This window comes from Armigeres subalbatus, chromosome 2 (genome assembly GCF_024139115.2).
Source record: "Armigeres subalbatus isolate Guangzhou_Male chromosome 2, GZ_Asu_2, whole genome shotgun sequence".
NCBI classification, from domain to species: domain Eukaryota; kingdom Metazoa; phylum Arthropoda; class Insecta; order Diptera; family Culicidae; genus Armigeres; species Armigeres subalbatus.
This window is the reverse complement of record NC_085140.1, coordinates 334,763,055-334,785,234: the sequence shown is the minus strand read 5'-3', so window position 1 is coordinate 334,785,234 and position 22,180 is coordinate 334,763,055. Positions and strand designations below refer to the sequence as shown.

General features: G+C 41.8%; 1 protein-coding gene across 4 annotated transcripts in view; it reads right to left on the bottom strand.

The window, feature by feature from the left end:
* Positions 1-22,180, bottom strand: part of LOC134212800 (uncharacterized) — a 178,103-nt gene that overhangs the window by 53,833 nt on the left and 102,090 nt on the right. The window contains exon 2 of one of the 4 annotated variants that reach the window (XM_062690971.1): positions 89-341. The exons of the other annotated variants lie outside the window; for them this stretch is intronic. The gene's annotated coding sequence lies outside the window, so the exon portion shown is untranslated. The remainder of the gene's footprint in view (positions 1-88; positions 342-22,180) is intronic. 4 annotated transcript variants of the gene reach the window in all.

The following is a 22,180-nucleotide window of genomic DNA, read 5'->3' as shown; positions in this document are numbered from 1 at the left end:
TCCGTACCCTTTTCCCTTTTTTAAACACCGCAGAAAGGTTAACGATTATGCGGCGTTCGGGGCAATAAGCAGCGCAAATGAGATTCACTCGTGTCGCAGTGGTGGCGTCTCCGGTGATAAACGCGCCCTTCCCCCAAGCAAATCTGCGCGCAATTCTAGGAGCTGGATGGCTGGCTGGCTGGCTGGAGGCGCGGGTCGACTATTACTGTGCCTGTGCGCACTGCTGCATGTGATCTATGGGGCGAAACCGGTTAACGACGATGCGCAGTTTAAACTGGAATTTCTTCACGCTAAGCTGCGGCGCGACGGCGCGAGGAAGTAAACTAACGGTCCGAAGACGGCTGCGCTGGAAGATTGGCGAGAAATATAAGTTTGCTTTCATCAGTCATCTGATTTGCATAATTATTTTGTTTCACTATTTCCTACACAGTCAGTGGATGGTGAATTTAGGGCTCGGTGGTTTGGGCGGCAACTTCGAATAGATCGCTCCGGTGGTGAATGATTCATCTTGATGACAATGAACTTGAGTGACTCCGTTTGGTTGGTGTCAGGTTTTTTGTCTAATTTTGCCAGCAGAGCACCCTACTCGATCGTTTCCGGTGCCCACCGTAATTTGATGAATCAACCAATCGTATGCCGCTACCAATGGGTGTTTTGTTCTCGAGGGGATTGCAATTTGTTAGCCAGCTTTTCAAACATTCTGGGTTTCTCAGGCGCACACAGATGATGATGTTATGGGGAATCGGATAGAATGGCAATTTTCCCGGAATAATTTTACGATTGGAATATGCATGAGTGCATCAGTGATGGGTTGGGTGTTTTATTCAAACTGATTGGCAGGGTTGTAAAATTAATTTGAAACTTAACCTCTGATCAGTTGTTTTAGTCCACACCGTTAACGATGTAAAGTTATATAAAATGTCTTTTAAAATAATGGATAACGTTTTCGGATAGTAAAGGCTAAGGTCAGGTATTTGAAGGACTTGCATGTTGGAAAGCCTGCCTAGGGTGAAATGAACGTTTATTCACTATATAAAAAGAACTCCATAGATAAAAAACAAGCTCGTGCCGCTAAAGGCGTCCAAGACCAGTTCCAGCATCAACTGGCTTGTCTGCGAAACAGGAGAATAGCGCTTATTCAATTGACGAAATGAAAACATGCTGAGTTTCGAAAAAATCTGAAAAGTGGAATCGATGGTTGTGCTCTCTTAATACTGCCACTTTAGTACTTCCAATTTTTTTTTTTTTTTGCTTGTCCATAGTTTTAGGCCTTATTTCTATCTGACAGTAAACAGCCCGTTGTCTTGTTTGGCGCATTGAGTTTTTTATTTCACTCCTTTAAGTTTTAAATATTGTTAGACCTTTAAGAACTCATGGCCATCTGGCATACTGCATCATTTCTGATGTTGAGCAATGGATCAGGCTTTGTGTACACTTACCTACAGAGTTTTTGTTGAATTCTGATTCTCTCTTCGTGAGAGAGAGCCACAGAGGTAATATTTCATGTGAATTCCATCATATTCATCAAGTTTCATTGGGTTTTAAATATCTTGTCTATAGACGCAATTAGGTAATATGATGCGCAATTGCATAAGTCTGAGAGCCTTACCACGCTTACATCACCCGTCCTCAAATAGTGCCTATTTGTGACACTTCACAATATCTTTGGTCAAGTGACTCACTAACATTATTTAAACTCGATGTTTACCATTCTTATCTTCTTTCATACAAGCCAACGTATTCTACAACAAAAAATATACTCAACTGTGTCAATTGTCACAGCTTTCTCTCGTGCATTTTGCACATTTACAATGTTTTGCAATTTTTATTGCTGACACAGAAAGGTCTGCGATGTCGTGATCTTAAAAAACCTACAAACGATGCAATCCTTATTTTCAACCATTGAAGCCATTACTCTGCAATGATCATGCTCGCAAAACCCAAAAACAAGCTTCCTACTCCCTCAATTCATTACCTACATAACTTCAACATTATCTCACGCAAAAACGGTGCGATATCAATCACTGAGCTCGGCACCGATGCTGCGGTGGCCTCAAATAATCAGCCGGCATACGTGCAGATCATTATGAACTCAACATTTGGTTCAGATATTTGAAGCGCAATTTCAGCCTGGGAAAACACAAAAGTTCACAAACAAAATTTGGTGTTGATACATTGCGCGATCGAAACAAGAACCCACTTGCCACTGTTTCGCGATGAAACCTCCGCCAGACTCGGGGTATGGATATCGGTGCCCAAAGTAGGAAGGGGTGAGAAGACGTGCGCAGTCTTTCTGATTTACAGCGCGATCATGAGGTCGAGTCGGTTGCGTGCCAGGCTCCAATCGAGCTCGCCAGCCGCTTATCTTCCACGGGGGAAGAACTGCACCGCGCTTCTGCAGCACAAGAGCCGACAGACGAGTAGAAACACTTGAGTTCGTCCCCGGTTCTTTATCTCGACAGCCGGCGAACCGAGCGCTTAGCCGACGTGAATGGGTAGTGTTTACTTACTTTATTGTTGTGACTATTTCAAGCGCAAAATGGAACTTCGCGTCATAGTTTGATGCGCTTTGCAGTTCTCCGTATCATGTCTGAGTTAAGCCGGGTCCGCTCGTAGGTGGGTTATCAGAAGCAACACCTCACTGTCACAGCTGCGTTTGGGTTAATGTGTTAATGACTTATGTCCGAGAATGGGAGAACGTGACTTTTTGTTCAATTAGCTAAATTCCACTAAAAATTAGTGGAGGTACACTACGTCTATTCTAAAATCTCTGATTGAACCAGTAGATCCGATTTGATTGACGTCAAATAGATTTTTCTTAAGCTTCTCTTTCGAAGAAATTTTCAAAATGGGCATTTGTGAGACACTCGAGCTGATTTTCACAAGAAGTTAAATTGAATCTCCAAAAGGATTCCGAATTAATTTCAACGAGAAGTTTGATCGACTTTCTGCGAAAAATGGGACTTAATTGACTACATTTACAAAAATTACTCGACTAAATTTCTACGAAAAATTCAATTAATATCCACAGGAATTTCAATTGAATTTGCACAAGAAATTTGACAGAATTTCTACTAGAAATCAGACTTAATTTTTATGGGAAATTTGAGTGCGAAATTCCAAGGAAATATTATTGAATTGCTGAGAAAACCTTCATTAAATTTTCGGACAATTCGCCTAAACTTTTACATAAGTTGTACTATTAGGGCTTAATTCTTTTGACAGTACTAATAAGTAGTAAATACTTTTTTTGCCCTATACCCGACCTTTCGGTTAGTTTATTTAACTTTTTTCAAACTCCGAATAGGACATTTGGTTGAATAGGACATTTGGCGTAATAGCACATTTGTCAAAATAGGTAAGGGTATGCGATAACACACTTTTTCCTAACGAAACGAAACGAAACGAAATTTAAGATGTCTATGTTGATTCGAAACGAAACGAAACGAAATATAGATTTACTTTCGAATCTTCGAAACGATACGAAATCAGGGTCCATTTAATTCGGAATTTTTCGAAACGAAACGAAATTTTAATTCTTTTCCGCGGAATTTTTATTAAATTGGTTTTATATTATGTACGGAATTTCGATTTCACTTTTCAAAGTCAAATAACTGTTTTGCGATAAATAGAGTTATAATAAGAGAAGTAGTACTTCTTCTTCTTCTTATTGGCATTACATCCCCACAATGGGACAGAGCCGCCTCGCAGCTTAGTGTTCATTGAGCACTTCCACAGTTATTAACTGCAAGGTTTCTAAGCCAGGTTACCATTTTTGCATTCGTATATCATGAGGCTAGCACGATGATACTTTTATGTCCAGGGAAGTCGTGACAATTTCCAATCCGAAAATTGTCTAGACCGGCATTGGGAATCGAACCCAGCCACCCTCAGCATGGTCTTGCTTTGTAGCCGCGCGTCTTACCGCAAGGCTAAGGAGGGCCCCTGTAGTATGTGGTAAATCGCCTCATTCCCGTTTATATACCATTGCCAATAAGGCAATACCCCAGCATCAATGATCAATCAGTTCAGTTTTATATTGATTTTTCGTTTAAAATTTCGTTAAAAACCTAATTTTACCTGAATTTTCTTTAATTTTTTGTGATTTTTTTCATAGGGTAAACTCATAGTTTCATTAACGCTAAAGGTCGTAATCGAGTAAAAACCAACCGTGTATAAAAAGAACTGGGTGTAATCTACTCTGGATAAAAAAAAAAGTTATTCACTTGCTTCGGACTTCAAAAGGGCCATTGGAATCCACAACACGACTTTCCATCTTTGACAAAGTTATAGTGAACTGATTCATATCTGGTTACATTTACACAAATAGGAAGAATAGTTAAAGATACTTTTCGTTTTCTGTTAGATATTTCTAACAAAACACTGAGGATGCTTTGTAGAAGAAAACTAAATACGTATTTGTCGGCTCAGAACGGGGATATGTAGTAAGCATCTCAAATAGCTATACAAGCAAAGGCGTAGGATTGCCAATCCGGAGATGGCGAGCTCGATTCTCGGTCTGGTCAAAGATGTCTTGCCACACAAGATACATTCGTTACGTTCTGGAGCCCTGGTCAAACGAGTAGTTCGAACTGGAGGGTAGATGATGGCTACACTCACAGCGACCACCTGGGGGTTCGCTACAGTATCTACTATACGACCAGCATTCAGCGGACGGAAGAAGGGGCGAGGCCTAGCCCTCGTATGTGGAAGACATCGTACTTCGACAACGAGGTGTTTAAAAAGCGCTCCGCCGCGAGCACAATACTCTCGGTCTGAACGGCGAGCAAAAAACCTGCTTCGAGGGCCTCTGCCAAAGTACCAACGCGAATCCATGGGGTGACGCCTATAGGGTCGTAATGGCCAAGACACGTGGGGCGATGGCCTCTACAGAGCGGTCTCCAGAGATGCTGAGAGGATCATCGCGGGGCTTTTCCCACGTCATGACCCAAGTCCCTGGCCTAACTTTGTGGAGCTGCCAGGGGTCAGGGTGGCCGACGAGGGAAGAGTAACTGTGGCGGAACTTGCAGGGATTGCACAGTCCCTTAGTGTAGGTGAGGCGCCAGGATCGGATGGTATTCCGAACTTGGCCATCAAAGCGGCCATCGCTGAGGCTCCCGAGATGTTCAGATTCCTGGACGTGGGAGTCTTCCCTGCAGCATGGAAAAGGCAGAGCTTGGTCCTATTGCCAGAAGCGGAAAACCACCAGGGGATCCATCGGCATATAGACCAATATGCGAGGCATATAGACCAAGAGGAGTGGATGAGTTCCAGGAAGTTAGAACTGGCTCACCACAAGACTGAGGTGGTTGTTGTTAACAACTGAAAGTCGGAGCAACGAGCGGTGATAAGGGCAGGCAACTGCGCGGTCAGCTCTGAACGCTCTATCAAACTCTTGGGGATAAAGATCGACGATAAGCTCACCTTTGGTAGCCACGTTAATTACGCCTGCAAGCGTGCCTCCACAGCTATAGTGGCATTGTCCCGGATGATGTCCAATAGCTCTGCGGTTTATGACAGCAAGCGCAAGCTTCTGGCTAGTGTCGCTCTGTCCATACTGAGGTATGGGGGCCAGCTTGGGCCACGGCCCTGCGTATTAACTGCTAAAGAACTAAGTTAGAAAGTACGTATAGGCTCATGTGCCTAAGATTTGAGAGCGCGTACCGTACCGTGTCGCACGATGCACTTTGCGTCATCACCGGTATGATGCCTATTGACATCGTTATCGATGAAGACATAGAGTGTTTATTAGACTGGCCCAGGAAACAAAAAGTTGTCTAATTCCACGGGGCTTGTGTCCAGGATTGTGTCTTTGGGTGAGAAAATCAATCTCTGAAAATTTCAGCTCAATCGCTTGTTGCATAAGCTGGCGCATTTGATTTGAAGTTTGTATGGGGATTTCAGCCAAAATGTATAGGAAAATACACCTCCGTCACTCATTCGATCTGGAAATTGGTTCTGATTGCTCGATTGACCTCAGAATTGCAAAAACGGCAGTTGGTATGCTACAGAACAATTTCACAGAACATTGTATGATGATTAAATGAACTTTTATATAGGTTTCGGCTGATGCGATTCGATCAAAAAACCCAAAAATACACAAATCAGCTCCTAATAAATCAGCCGAAAATTATATGAAAAATTATATGACTGTCTGGTTGGCCTCAATGGTCAAGGTGAGGTGAGTGGGACAGTTCCACTAAGGATAGATGGACAACCTAGTCCGGAGGATGTGTAAAGATGAAGTTGGCTGGAACGCCGTTTTATCGGCTATTGTCCAAATCGTCTCGGAGCTACACAGGAGGTGGCGCGTGGACTCGAGGAATGGCTAGTTCAGGCGCAAATAAGAGGTGGTCCAAGGGATCGGAGTCGGCTTCATGGGTCATACCGGTGCCCTGTGGTCGAACTCGATCCTTTTATCGAACAAGTGGCCGCGTGAAGAACAACATGGTACCGTCGCTTTCGCGGCGTCGGTCAACCGGGCGGGTTCCGAGCCCGAGGACGGAAAGGGGTCCTCGTCAAGGCTGGGGCAGGCGTAGGCACCGCGTCGGCAAGTCCCTCTGTGTGCTGGCGAATAGGCCCTATCGAGAGAGGTCAATTTGGGGTGCACGCGGCATCATCTTTCTTGATACCAGCCGTGCAGAGGGAAGCAGGCGTGAAGTCGATCCTTCCCACCTTCCGAGGACACAGGGCGTGGTAAGGCCACCTGGAAAACCGGCAATGCGCTTGCACGATAACATGGTCTTCTTTTAAAAAAGCGAGTCACGATGTTTAGTGCTGCAAGTACATGCAGCCAACCTCGAGGGTGCGATGTGCACTGGCTCCCTTTAAAGCATTACTTTCTGGTTGTACCGAAGGGACGATGGGCTTGGCGGTAATGGAAACGGTTTAGCGGGTCGGGGATGTAGTCCTGCCTCTCTCGTTTGCTGATGGTCCCTAGCCCCGCACTCTCTGGACCAACCAACCCAGGATGTATGCTGAGCAGATTCCCCCTCCATTGCTTAGGAAGAAAAAAAAGATACCTACTCATGCAATGGTGGACATAGAAAAGTTTTCTATTAATAACTGAGGAAGTACTAATAGAATACTTAGTTGAAAAGCAGATCAAGTTCCAGTTGGGATGTAGAACCATTGAAGAAAAAGAAGTGAGCGTTAATAGAAAAAAATGTATAACTAAAGTTTTGAAAATAGTTTTATGGTTTAGTTCAGCGGCACAGCCAAAATTTTTTATAATATAAAGTATAGTTTGAGTTTAAATTTGTTTCGAAATTCCGCGAAATTCCGTTAAACAGGTTATTTGGCCGAATTGATCGGTTGTATACTATTCCGTCGAAAAACATTTCGCGGATTTTTTCCCGCGGTTCGACATACCGCGGAATGCAACTTTTTCCGAAAGACATTTCGCGGAGTGTACCTTTTCGCCGAAAATCATTCAGCGGATTGACATTTGACGGAATTCAGTTAAAATAATTATCATTGAAATATTTACCAATTTCTGCTTATTTACATGTAATCCAGGCTACATTTTTTTTGGATTGTGATTTAAATAATGAAAGAAGGTAATGCCTCTTTGAATGACCGCATCCGGTCTGTATAACACAAAGTGAGAGAACAATGCTTTTTGAAATGGACATGTTTGCTCGGTATAAAAAAAGAAAGGATGTAGTCTCTTCTATGAACTAACGCATCTTTCCGGTATAAAGCAAAGGGAAAAGATTATGCCTGCTTTAAATGGATGCGTTTACCCTAAAGATGGTCAGGTTTCACATCCTGCAAACCCGAACCTGACCCGAACCCGATTTATAATTTTCCTTCAAACCCGAACATGACCCGCAACCGGAATATTTTTTTTATCAAACCCGAGCGCGACCCGAGAATTTTAAGATAAGACGAAAGTAGTTGATAATGCCTTCTTTGAATGGTAGCGTTGGTCCCGTACAAAGCAAAGTTGCAAACCGCCAAATGCGAAATGTTCAACCGCGAAAATGAATTCCGTGAACAAGTTTTCGACGAAATGTTATACAATCGAATTGGTCATTTGGTGGAATAAGTCATTTGGCAGTTTAGGTCATTTGGCCGAATAGGACATTTGGCCAAATAGAACATTTAGTCGAACTCGACATTTTCTATTTGATCCAATTAATCTGAGGAGAAGGGCCGTTTGGCCGAATGCCATTTGGCCGAAGGTCAGTAGATCGAAAGTTGTTTGGCCGAATATACCATTTGGCCGAAAGGACCATTAGACCGAAAGGGTCCTTCGGACGAAAGGGTTATTTGGCCGAAAGGGTCATTTGACCGTAAGGGTCATTCATCCGTAAGGATCATTCGGCCGAAAGGGTCATTTGGCCGAATGGGACATTTAGCGAATAGGACATTTGGTCGAATAGGACATTTGGTCGAATAGGACATTTGGTCGAATAGGATATTTGGCCGATTAGGACATTTGACCGAACATGTAATTTGAAACGTGAGAAGTGAGGAGTGAGACGTCAAACTTTTCACCACTCATGTTTCACTTCTCACTGTAAAAAGTGAAGAGCGCGAAGTGAATGGTGAGACGTCTCATTACTCACTTGCCACTTCTCACTTTTTACAGTGAGCAGTGAGAAATGAGAAGTGAGTATTGAGACATCTCACTACACACTTTTCACAGTGAGAATTGAGAAATAAGGAGTAAGAAGTGAGACATCTCACTTCTCACTTCTCATTTTTTAACTCTCACTACTCACTTCGCGAGTAGTGAGATGTTTTATTACTCACTTCGCGCTTCTAATTTTTCTCGGCAAGAAGTGAGACGTCTCACTTCGTCCCTTTCGGCCAAATGACCCTCTCCACCAAATGACTTCATCCAGATGGTTTCAGCTAATGGTTTGTTCGGCCTAGTGGCAAAAAAGATAGTGGCACTCGGCCAAATGGCAATGGCAAACGACCCTTCCCCATTTTCTTAGCTTAGCTTGATTGACTGTACACATCGTAGTTGCTAGTCGAGATTGGCCGAGAAATAACAAATATGCACAGCTCACCAATTGAGACCGATGAGACCGAGGAACCCTCTGCATCTCCGTGACCCGTGGTGTGGAATAGTTAGTTAGTGGAGAAGATAATTTATGGGAAGTAGCAATATCATAGATGTAAGTATGCAAGGTACGCTGATTCCGTTGTTCAAAGCAGGTTGATTGGCGCAAATCCCACTCAATTGTCTAGTAGGGGCTAGGAACGCAGACTTCCGGGTTAGTTCCGCCTAACATAATATCGCTCGGAATACTTTATTTTGAGTTCATGGAAGTTCTTGTTCTACGATTCACGGAAACCGAAAGGTTTCGTCAAATAGTTTGCCATCTAGACGAGTAGGAGCTCCCAACTACATGCTCTGAAAACATGTCTCCCGTCGTTTCTTCTGGAAATTCGTGGCAGCAGTTTGAACACAGAACACCACATCCGATCCAGCAGCAACTAATGTATCCTCCTATCTCCTACCCATTCGTTGAGTGTATCGAGGGTCCCGAAAACTAAAACGCCGGCGGTTCCTTTTTCTTCTATGGGCGTTATTTGTGAACAACTATTACAACTTAACTCGTATCTGTGGATATACAGACAACGAGACTTCAACACTGCCTACTGAAGGGGAACGTGAAAGATGGTGTCCTGTGATGGATTTGCGAGCGCTCAGCGCTTATATAAATGCGATAGTGTCTGCAGCCAGCAATGTTACCCGACACGTAGATCCGGAGAAAAAGTCGCAGTAGAATAAAAGGAAAGAATCCGCCCATACTCTGGGGTAGGGGCCCTCCTTAGCCGTGCGGTAAGACGCGCGGCTACAAAGCAAGACCATGCTGAGGGTGGCTGGGTTCGATTCCCGGTGCCGGTCTAGACAATTGTCTCGACTTCCCTGGGCATAAAAGTATTATCGTGTTAGCCTCATGATATACGAGTGCAAAAATAGTAACTTGGCTTAGAAACCTCGCAGTTAATAACTGTGGAAGTGCTTAATGAACACTAAGCTGTGAGGCGGCTCTGTCCCATTGTGGGGATGTAATGCCAATAAGAAGAATCCGCCCATACAACAAAGGAAGTGAAGAAGGACGGGTTCAACGTCAGCTTAGGGGCCGTACACTAATTACGTAAGCATTTTTTCTGGGTTTTTTAAATCCCCCAGGGCCCCCATGTAAGACTTTGGCAATACAAATGATTTTTTATTTATAAGGAGCGTAAGAAATGGCAGAGTGCTTCCCGAGCAGCACAAGTCAGACACAATCAGTTACAGCAACTTATTTGTGACTAAATCTGGTCACAGACGAGTTGCAGTAACCTAAGTGGAATATGTGTGCTGCTAGGGTTACGTAATAAGTGTACTACCCCTTACCAGTTGAGACCATGTTAGATGTGCAAGAAAGATGGACACTGAAAGAAGCGAGAGAATGCAGCAGCTTTAAGCAATAATTATTGTCGCTGAACAAACGGTGGATGACCATTTGGCAGTTGGACTTGGTTTAACCTTTCTCGACGATGCTTAATTCCAGAGGTAAATGACTGCAACAAACATAATCATAAACAGCTACACTCGAAAGATCCTCAACAATTAACTAACTTCCAGTCACAACGTCAGCAAAAGGTCAGCAATGCCCTCAGCGACTCTTAATCTTTATATCTTTCTTCCCCTAGCACCAGGGTTCTTATATGCATTCATCTTGCCTAGCACTGTACGGAAAAAATGCGTCTATCATCACACATTGGCTGGCATATCATGTCGATGGTTGTCGCATACCGAATAGGTCATTTGGCCGAAAAGGGCGTAACAACCAAAGTATATTCTATCCGATTGCGCGTCTACATAGCTATATATACGTAGACAAAAAACTGAATAGAATAAAAGTTGACTGTTACGCCCTTTTCAAATGTTGGTCTAGATTTGGCCGAGTACGTCATTAGACCGAATACCCTAGCAGCAATCATGCAACTCATATGCGACCAGTTTTAAGGCTTGAGTCATTTAATATTGGGACGCACTATTTATTTTACTGTAGGGCTCCTAGTGGTCGGAACTGGAATGTTTTGACAGCAGTTTGTTGCGAAATGTCTCCTCTTTTAGTACTGAAAATTTCGTCGCGATTCATTTTGTTTGAAGGAAGTTATACGCAATGGAAGCAGCGAATCGAAAATTATTATTGGACACCAGGTTTGAAAATACGACGTGGTGAAGTTGAAAAATCGCAAAATCGCAGCTTCCCGGACAAAAGCTACTGGAGGTGATGTTCTGAGCAAGTTTTTGCCGATAATTTCGCAAGAAAACTAATAATCTGGCAAGGTATTTGCTGCTGCGGACAAAATCCCAGGTTTTCATGACAAACAAGACTATAAATTTCCAAGCAGAAGTGTCTAAAACTCGTATTCTTCCGTACATTAAAGCCCACAAAGGACTTGTAAAGTTTTGGCATGATTTGGGAAGCTGTCATTACAGCAGATAAGTGCTGCAACAGTATCGAGATAACGGAGTGGATTTCTTCGAAAAGGAAGTCAATCCACCCAACTGCCCTCAGTTTCGCCCAATTGAGAAATATTGGGCAATTGTCATGCAAAAGTTGAAAGAGAGTGGAAAGGTGTCTAAGGTTGCGACAAAGATGAAAAGATGGTGAAAAAAGGCTGCTCAGGTAATCCAACAGAGTGTCCAAAAAGCTGCAACCAATTTTGTCTGAATTGTGCTGCTGGGGTAGGTCATTTGGCCGAACAGGTCATTCGGCCCAATAGGTTATTCAGCCGAATGTGCATTTTGCCGAATAGGTCATTTGACGTCTCACTTCTCTCTTCTCAATCATCATTTCTCACTTCTGAGAAGTGAGATGTCTCACTTTTCACTTTGCATTACTCACTTTTCACAGTGCGAAGTGACAAACGAGGTATGCGAAGTTGGTTGTCTCACTTCTCACTGTGAAATTTGGATAGTGCGAAGTAAGCAGTTAGACGTCTAACTCCTCACTTCGCACCACTAACTTTTCACAATAAGAAGTGAGAAATAGTTAGTGAGAAATCTCACGTCTCACTTTGCACTACTCACTTTCCGCAGTGAGAAATCTCACTTCTCACTTACTACTCACTTTTCGCAGTGAGAAGTGAGACGTCTCACTGCTCACTCATGTTTCTCACTTCTTATTTCTCACATCTCATTTTGACCTTCCTCGTTTTCGCAGTGAAAAGTGAGAAGTGAGAAATGATGAGTGAGAAGTGAGACGTCACACTTCTTACTTCTCTATTCTCGTTACTAAAATAAATCAACTTTCCGTGAAAAGTGTGAAGTGCGAAGTAAGAAATGAGAGGCCTCACACTCGCTCCTCATTTCTCACTATTCCAAGTGGTCTCTTTTGCCAAGCCAAACGACATTTCTGGCCAAATGCTCCTCTCTGCCAAACGATTTTTTCGGTCTACGAACCCATTCGGCCAAATGATACTGACCTATATGACCGTTTCGACCAAATGATCTGTTTGGCCAAATGACTGTTTCATTGCGGAGAAATTAGCTGATTCGAAAAGAGTCCTGAGTATGACATAGCAGTTAGAAAGTTTCGACTAGACGTGCAACACGTGCTTTTGGAAAATATCATTCAGCTCTCAAAGGTCGTCATGTATGTCTCGACCCACTTGGTGCAACAACCATCTTCTTCTTCTTCTTCTTCTTTTTTCTTCATTGGCATTACATCCCCCACTGGAACATTGCCGCCTCGCAGCTTAGTGTTCATTAGGCACTTCCACAGTTAACAACTGCGAGGTTTCTAAGCCAAGTTACTATTTCTGCATTCGTATATCATGAGGCTAACACGATGATACTTTTATGCCCAGGGACGTCGAGACAATTTCCAATCCGAAAACTGTTTAGACCGGCACCGGGAATCGAACCCAGTCACCCTCAGTATGGTCTTGCTTTGTAGCCGCGCATCTTTCCGCTAGGTTAAGGAGGGCTCCAACCATATTTCTTCGGAGAATTCTTCCGAGTTTCAATGAAAAATTCCTTTGAATTTTAATTTTTTTCATTTTCTTAATTTCCAATTTCCTCGGAAAATACTTCCATTTCTTTAGTAAATTCCTTCTAATTTCATGAAGAAATTCCTTCGATTTTTTTCAGGAAAACCTTCGTATTTTCTCACAAAATTACTAGTTTCTCAAAATTACCTCGAGAAATTCCTTAGCATTTTCTCGGGAAATTCCTACCAAATTCTTCTGGAAATGTCGCTTAGATTCTTCTGGGAAATTATTTGGGAAATTCATCCGAATTTTCTAGTGAAATTCCTTGATGAGCTTCAGAACGAATCTATGGCTATTAAAAATTCTGGTAACGCTTTAAAAACAATATTTACATGGATCTTAAGAAAATAAACTAGAAATGTGAGCAAAGAATGTTCCTAAAAATATTGATTTACTGAAAACAATTTGATGCTATGTAATTGAACTTTTTTGTGATGGATGTAATCTTCAAATGTAACTAAATTAAGATGAAACTAAATTTTATGATGGAAGTAATCTTGAAAAAATAACTAAAATCCAATAATATTTGATCAAACTTTTGAGATGCAAGTAGCCTTTACGATGCTTTCAGGTGTGGTTAGCTTTCAACGAACTGGACTGGAAACACATATTTCTCATACTGCAATGCTAATAGGATGAGAATTTGGATCAGTAAACCTTATTTCTTGTTTCGCCTTAGTGCGAACTCGTTTCATATACATCGGGAATCGACATAGCTTTGAGCTAATTTTCAAAGGTCGTGAGTTTATTGGCTCCGTCTACCGTAAGAATGATCCATTCTCGTGTGTAGTAGATCAAACACAAATATCATCACCTTCACACTTATCAGCTTCCATCGTGCTGGGCCCTAACGCGCTGCGATCGATGACCCTAGCAAGACAAGAATGACGGAACAAGTATTTCCTGATCCAATGGAATCTGACATACTGCGAAGTTTACGCAACATATGCTAGTCGCTATAGTCATTTGCTTCCCATTCACAAGCTCATCTACATATTCTAAAAATATGTCAATCTAATTTTATACAATTTGACCTCCATTTGAAGCGGATCGCGACAATCTTCTAGTTTAAATTTCCTAATAGCAGATGTCACAAAGATAAATTAGCTTGCAATTATCCGCGACATTACGAAAGTTCGTCGCCTTCGCCCTCATATGGCACAATAACCCATTCGCATTACGCATTAGGTCACACGTACTTTCGCTTTCACAGCGGCACAGTTAACAGTCCTAACCCAAGGTTCGCCCCGGAGATGAGTCATCCAGGCCTGGTTACATGCGGATTTCGCAATCCAGCTGCAAAAACACCCGTCCCGTAGCACCCAATCATCACGTAATAGACATTCGCGCTAATTTGCTTAGTAATAATTGTCATCGGCAGCAGAAGATCGATCGTAAAAAAGCTGACCAGACTTGGCAACAATCGTCCCGTACTTACCGATTGATTACCGCATCTGAATTTCCAGATTCTCGATCGTATTCCGAATAAAATTAATTGGCAGCGTAATCGTAATCGCCGATAAAACTGGAAACTACCCAGAGCCAGAACGGGTTCTGCGCTTGGCATTAGTAGTTAGTAGGTGGTGTGGTTTTTAGCGCTGAGATCGAATTCTAAATATTGAACATCTGTGCAGTTGGAAGAGGGCTCTCCAACGCTCCAACAACTGTTGTTTGAAAGTACCACCACCTTGTTTGTACGAACTTAATGTAAATGAGTTGCTGTGACACGGTGGGGTATTGAATTACTCGTGTTTGAGCAATCTGTCGCATACAAACATTAGTTTTAGATAAAGGTTACACGGCTGGATATGTTCGGCTCGCTGCACTCGATGATTAAACCCAACTTTTGCTTCTTGAGTGTCGAACCACATTATGGTTCAGTATGTAGTCCATGTTTCAAACCAAGTAAAATTGTCATAAGCGAAAAGAACCGGCATTTCATTCCATACTTTACTTGCTTATTCTGAACAGTTTAGTTTATTTCAGTTATCATGTATATCATATAGATATTATAATGTTGAAACTTTTAGCAACTTTTGAGTTCCAATGGATTTTTCCATTCAGTCTGAATAAACACCTGCCTGTGCCGCGATACAGCCGATGCTGGCGCCGTGCCTCTATTAGCAGAGCTACGATGACGTGGTGAGACTTTCTGCCTAGAACCGGCTCAGAACAGAACAGAACGAGACATTTTCTGTTGGCGGCGAGTATGAAGGAAGTGGTGTGTCGGTTGTCGTCTGAAGAACAAAGCAATTGGCGCAAAAAGTTTGCGCGTGTTCCCCGAGGTATGGGTGGAATGAAAAGGTGTGTCTGTTTTTTGGTGGTCCAGTTCCACTGCCTGAATTTAAAAGAATGAACGATAGCGAACACCCTTCCGCGAAGAACATGACATCAGTTCACTGGAAGACACGAACCTCTTGCAATAAAAACAGTTAACTGGTTTCGGCTAAATATATTCTTCCATTGAAATAAATCTTCAACATGAATTGTTTCCGTATCTTGACTAAGCCTGCTTTCGGTGGTTTGTCAGCGAGTTTGGTGGAAAAGTTCTGGATAAATTTAACTGATTGTGTCATGGGGCCAGACTTGAATTTCGCCTTATATGACTTCATATCTTTCATTTGAATTCGGCCCATATTGTCAATATCATTAGCTAAATGAGCTTGTTCTGGTTAGAAGAACCTGTCGAGGCGTTTCTAGTTTTAATCATAATCGTTTGTAGTTTGTTTTGAATTAATCATTTAAACAACTCAGAAATGGTTTGTTTTCTCCATTGAATATACTGTGAGTAATGTTTCTTGAAATGTGACATTTTTTATGTAACATTTCTCTATAAAGTAGCTTCAGCAAATTGGACTTTGTTGTTCTATTTGTTATTTTCGAAAATCAAAATGGTGACAGGGAATTGGAACAGATTTGTTCCGACCAACATAGATGTGCTTTTTTTATCTAAGAACACACAATTTGAAGTGTTTTACTGGTCAAGCTACCATTTCGTAGCGTACGGATCGAACCAAAACCAGAATCAAACTGGATCTTTCGAGTTTTGAAGGAGATCATCCAGTATGACAGTTTGTATGTTTTTTTAACTAAATTTTATACCCAATTCCAAAAGCATCGTGTGGGTGGTACTCGGATGGTGTTCCGCGTAATATCGGTATCACACGTCGGCGTTTTGTAGCTTTACGAGTATGACAGTTCAAGGTTTTTGTTTTTGGTCGAACGAAGCCATTCATATTCGGTTCCAGGTGCCACTTGAATGACCCAGACAGTGAGAGGATATTGGAACAAACCCATATCAAAATTCTGCATTCTAAGGCTCGATGCTCACGTAGCGTCTTTTCAACGCAGCAGTCAAATAACGCAGGTGTGCATCGATGCGGCGACGCTGCGTTACCGCTTTTTCCCGATGCGTACCTGCGTCTTTTTAACGCTGAGTGCACACAGCGTTGAAAAGACGCTACGTGGGCATCGGGCCCCAATTCAGCACAACGAGTTTGCGAATCATTTTGTTGGTCAAATAATCAACATAACTAGTTCTGACTGCTTCGCGGAAGACGCATCTCTTACGACTTGTTCAAAGAATTTCATATCATTTTCTATACATATCTATTCTCTCTTTTGCATATCAATGTCAGCGTTAGATATTTCCTTTGTGCTTTCAACTTCGATTGACTGCAATCTACCACGGTGGATTTGTTGTGATTTTGCTCGGATCTTTTTAATCGGATCGTAAAGACAGAGTCAACATAAATATTTCCTTTTTCGCACCGAGTGGACAAGAACTGAAAGAGCGGAAATTCGACGGTAATTTGGGTTTAGATGTTCTACTAAGGATGGTGGTGTAAATATTTTCATAGCTGTTACAAACGCAAATATTTCAGGGCTAGTTTGGAATTTGCAATTATAGCGAGTTTTGCGTATGTTTTGCGGAATTGTGCAATTTTCGACAATTCTGCTTTCAATAGTTTTTTTTTCGCGTAAATAGGTCGAATTTTCCACAGAAACTCAGTCGAGTTTCTCATGAAGGCCAGAGCAGCAGTCACATCAATCACTGTCACCATTGGCGTAACTAGCCCCTGTGCTTAGCTCCTTTATATATTTTCTCTACTTCGAGCTTTTTTTCAAAAATTCTCGAACATTTTACCACCTCATTAAGCTATCTTAGTGGTAGGATGATAAATACAGTCCAACCACCTAAGGCAATTGCGGAATAATCACACTCATCCATATATGTGTATGGCTATTGCGTCTAAGTGTAGTAGCGCTCGGTTTTGTCCTGCACGCTGGAAGGATAATATGTGATAGGTCGCAGTCAGGTTCCCACCGGTAGGCAGAGGAATTTTTTTTTGCATATTTAATAAATATTCAATCTATCTCAAATGAAACTAAATAATGCATCATTCCGGCAGGGATTCCGACGGGAATCCACCAAGGATTTCGATGAGAATCCTTTATTGATTCCGACGGGAATCTCCAGATATTTCGACGAGACTTCTCCAAGCATACCGAAGGGAACTTCCAGAAATTCTGAAGACAATCCACCAGGGATTTCAACAGGCATGTTCCAAGGAGTCCGAAGGGAATGTTCCAGGAATTCCAAATCCTCCCGGGATGTCAACGGGAATCCTCCAGGGTTTTCAACGGGAATCATCCAGGAATTCCGATGGGAATATTCCAGAGATTTCATCGGAAATCCTCCAGGAATTCCAAACCCAACGTGAATGTTCAGGGATTCCATAGGCAATGTACCAGGGTTGTAGAAGCAAATCGTCGAGGGACTCCGAATTAATCCTCCAATCAATCAACGATTCTGGAGGGAACCCTCCAGGGAACTCATGAAGCAACTCATTGAGGGATTCCGAAGTCAATCATCGAGGGATTCCAGAGCAAATTGTCGAAGGATTCCGAAGCGAATCGTCGAATGATTCCGAAGCAATTCGTCGAATGATTCCAAAGTAAATCGTCGAGGGATTCTGAACTAAATTTTTGAAGAATTCCGAAGCAAACCATGGATGTATTCCGAAGCGAATCGTCGAATGATTCGGAAGCAATTTATTGGAGGGATTCCGAAGCAAATCATTGAGGGATTACGAAACAAAACGTCGAGAGGCACCGAATTAAATATTTAAGGAATTTTGAAGCATATCGTTGAAGTATTCTGAAACAAATCGTCAAGTAATTCCGAAGCAAATCTCCGAACGATTCCGAAACAAATCTTCGAATACCTCCGGAGGAATTTCAAAGCAAATTAACGAGAGATTCCGAAGCAAATCCTCCATGGGTTATGAAAGGAATCTCCCACATATTTTCAACAGCATCCCTTATAGATACCGATAGGAATCCAGTGTGTATTCTTCTGGACTCCGGTTGAAATACTTTGATGATTCTGAAAGGAATTCTTTAGACATGCCAATGAGAATTCTTCTCGAATTCTGATTGGAATTCCTCTCGGATTCTGATGAGAATCCTTCTCGGATGCTGAAGGGAATTGTGAAGATTATCATGCTGCTAGGCAAGCGGAAGTTTGCTGGTTTGCCTGTGACTGCTGGCGATTGCTTTGATTTATATTTTGGTAGCTCTCCGTTATTTTTCACATCACGCTTACTTTGATGTTGTCAAATCAATTAGATATTGCCTTTTCATAATTAAAACCAAGTGCAATTTTACTGCCACACAGGAATGAGAAACAAGTTCATTTGTCTTCCACTCATTTCATTATAATAGGATGAATATAAGCGATAGCTCATTTGTCTTCAAACTTTTCCAGAAATTCGTTTACTATATGTTGAGAATTGATATCACTGCTAACTAACTTTTCAAATCCTTGAAGGGGCCCTAGCCCCCCCCCCCCCCTTATTTACGCAAATGACTGTCACCTTAGCAATCGATCGTTGGAACTTTTTTTGTTGTAGTTTGTGTGTTTCGTGCTCGATAATCCGTTTGAGGAATCGATAACCTTTCAACGATTCGAGCAATTTCATAACATTACAAATGTGAATTTTGGTTTTCACAACCACCCGTATGGAGGACGATCGCCAAAGGGGCTCCAGCGAAACGGGAAGTGGTCAAATTTTGAATCAGATCAGAAACTTCAGTTTTGAAACATTTTATAATATTGAAAAAATAATAAAATGCTAGAAGACATGGACGGAACAACACACGACATTATAACCGTGGGATCCCTATATTGATGGCGTGATATCAAGTACTCAAGTACTTTGACTCTGCAACTGACGATTATTCGTGCGCTGTTTTCCGGAGCTTTGGACAACGCAAATTTAGGTATTTATTTTTTGTGTTAAAAGACCTTGGTTTGGTTAGTCATGGAAAATTCGTTTGGAAATCAAATCCATCAGGACTGAAGTCCGGAGGCAGAGAGTATGACTATCATAGAGTCAATTAGGACTAGGTTCGGTTTGGATGAAAGCGCTGTGGCATTTCTCTACTTTCTGTTAATGATAAGATGATAAATGTATAAAATATCATACTTGGGAATTGCGGCTCCGCAAAGTGTCACACATGGCTGATCCTGCCAAATAATTGCACGGAATAAACAAGGCGTTCTGGCAGCGATAAAAAGGGCATTTGAAAATATGATACACTGCAATTAAAATATGTATCTGTGACTCCTAGCCTTAGGCCAACTCCCTGTTTCGACACTGAACCGTTTTTGGTGCCTGTACTCCGTTCTCAAATGCTTTCGAAGGGCATCTGTGTTGTTTCGAGATGGAGAAATTTCGGCAAATGGCTGTCTGAACATGGTGGCGAAATGGCAAGATGCCTAAATCGGCAATCTTGGCTGGTGTGGACGAGATGAAATTGGAAACGAGTCTAACATTGATGTTTGATAACATTGACGTTGAATCAGTTACGGTAGACACAGCGGGTAAGCTTCAAACCATACAGTAACGTGCTATTTATGATTGCTTGATCTACCCGAGGACAGAGACACCTGCTGCTAGTCATGTGAGGTTTTAAGAGCATCTGGACTGGATTAAGGCTAGTTTTCGACAAAATCTGGACACTAATATTCACGAGGTAACTTGACAATTGGTCAAATGAGGGTAAAAATGGACCACCCCTTTTAACTATTTTAAATGCTTTTAGAATATATTTAATGACGGAAAGAAAACTAAACTGCAAGAGACTGTTGTTCGACTTTATTATCCGACCGACAGATTGCCAGTGAGAGCGACTACCCATTCTCACCCCTAGACCCAATGTCACCCCTGATGGAGCTAACCCATGTCTGTACTTTCAGAAAATATATTTTTTATAAAAATTATAAATATTTTGAGCGGATGAAGGCGTCGAATGAAGAGAAGGTTAGAAAAACGATTGTGAGTGATTACGATTAAATGAAACTGTCTGAAAAGCTTTAGATTTCCTGCAATAATTGTTCATAGCGTTTTGGAATTGTTTGATGCTCATTTGGCTACTTGAAGAAAGCCAGGGAGTGAAACAAAAGCGGATAATTATTTGAAACCATCAGAAGGAAGGTAAAACGAATGCAACGAAGGTGTACTAAGAAGTACTATTTCTCGAAAAATAAGAATGTTGCCAATTTTCAGGCATGCATCGAAGTATAGATAAGGAATGAAGTAATTTAAAGTGAAAAATATGCCGGATTAGACTAACATTAGGTATCATTTTTATATACCTAATTTTATGTATTCAGATTTTGTCGCAAACAAGCCTAAGTTGACTTTGATACGGTAGTTGGCTTTCACGGAAGTGAGGCAAGAAGGTTACACTCCTGTTGATGGACCCTCCTAGCACCTTTACAATCTTTTGGTTTGGCCTGCTTTTACAGATACACATTAAGTGGCGAACAATCATCGTAAATCCAATATGTCACTGACTGCCGATTGTGTCCTAATTCGAAATTGTAGAATGTAGATATTGGCCAGTAGATGACACAAGACCCCGTTCATGGCGGCTAAGAAAAGTGTGATCAATAGGATAGATTCTTGGGTACGACAGTTTCTTCTTGAAAAGACCTTGAGATTTGATTCCCGATGAGGACTCGGGTGGAGCGCCCTGTGAGGAAATTGCTCATAAGAGTGAGGATATTATCGGCAAATCCTCATTTAGCGAGCTGATGGAGCACTAGAAACGTCCTGAAGCGATTGTATGCCTTCGAGATATCATCCCCAACTCCTGTACTACGTACAGACCGAAATGAATGCCGTCGGAAGCCCAGTTTTCCGTCAGCTTCCAACTTTTTTCGTAGATAGTGATTTATCGATCTGTACATGATTTTGCAGGAACAGGAGGTTCGGGAATAGTACACGTACGTGTAACGACGTTATTCTTGGGATTTGGGAATCCTAATGGCATATAGCTCTGCCTCCATTCTTCCCGGTAGGAGCCGTACCTAGAAGTCGTACGTGGCAGTCAGTTTATCCCCGGCGGCGCGCCGTTAGCTTTCATTGACGGCTGCGGCGGCGTAAATCGGCGTGGGTGAAAAAGTCAATGGCAAATCTGGTACTTATTCAAAAGGACGTATGTGATTTTGTAAACAAAGATTGAGACGTCGATTTATCCAATCTGATGGGACTCCCACGCAAACCAACACCACCAACAGGTAGCCGAAGGCTTCCCCTACCTGTCTGTGGCGATGGTATGCGTGGGAGGGCTATCAGATCGGACAAATCGACGTTTGAATCTTTGTTTACAAAATCACATACGTCCTTTTGAATAAGTACCCGAGAAATATAATTAGAACTAAACACATGGGTCGATTTTAACGCAGATTTATATTTGCGCGTTTGTTTTAGGCGGATTAAGACATTTACATGGACTTTTTATGCAGTTTTTCACGCGCTCTAAAACAAAAAGCATATTGTGCTTTGTATCGATTTTTTTTAAATTATTTTAATGGATATATGCAAAAAACGAAAAAAAACTAGTGAATTAATTAATTATATTCCCTTAATGGGCCCTTGGTGAAGTTCATGGACGTGAGTTGAAAGTGATAAATAATAAACACAAAAATAAAGCAGATATTACAGATTTTCATGTCCTGTCACGAAATAAAAATTGTTGAGATTTTTGTAGAATGTTTTTCATCCTTCGCGTTCTTATATTCCTCATTGAAAATGAGAAATTGCAGTGTTGTAACCGAGTTGATTATCAAATTCAAAAAGTCATCGGCCTCACA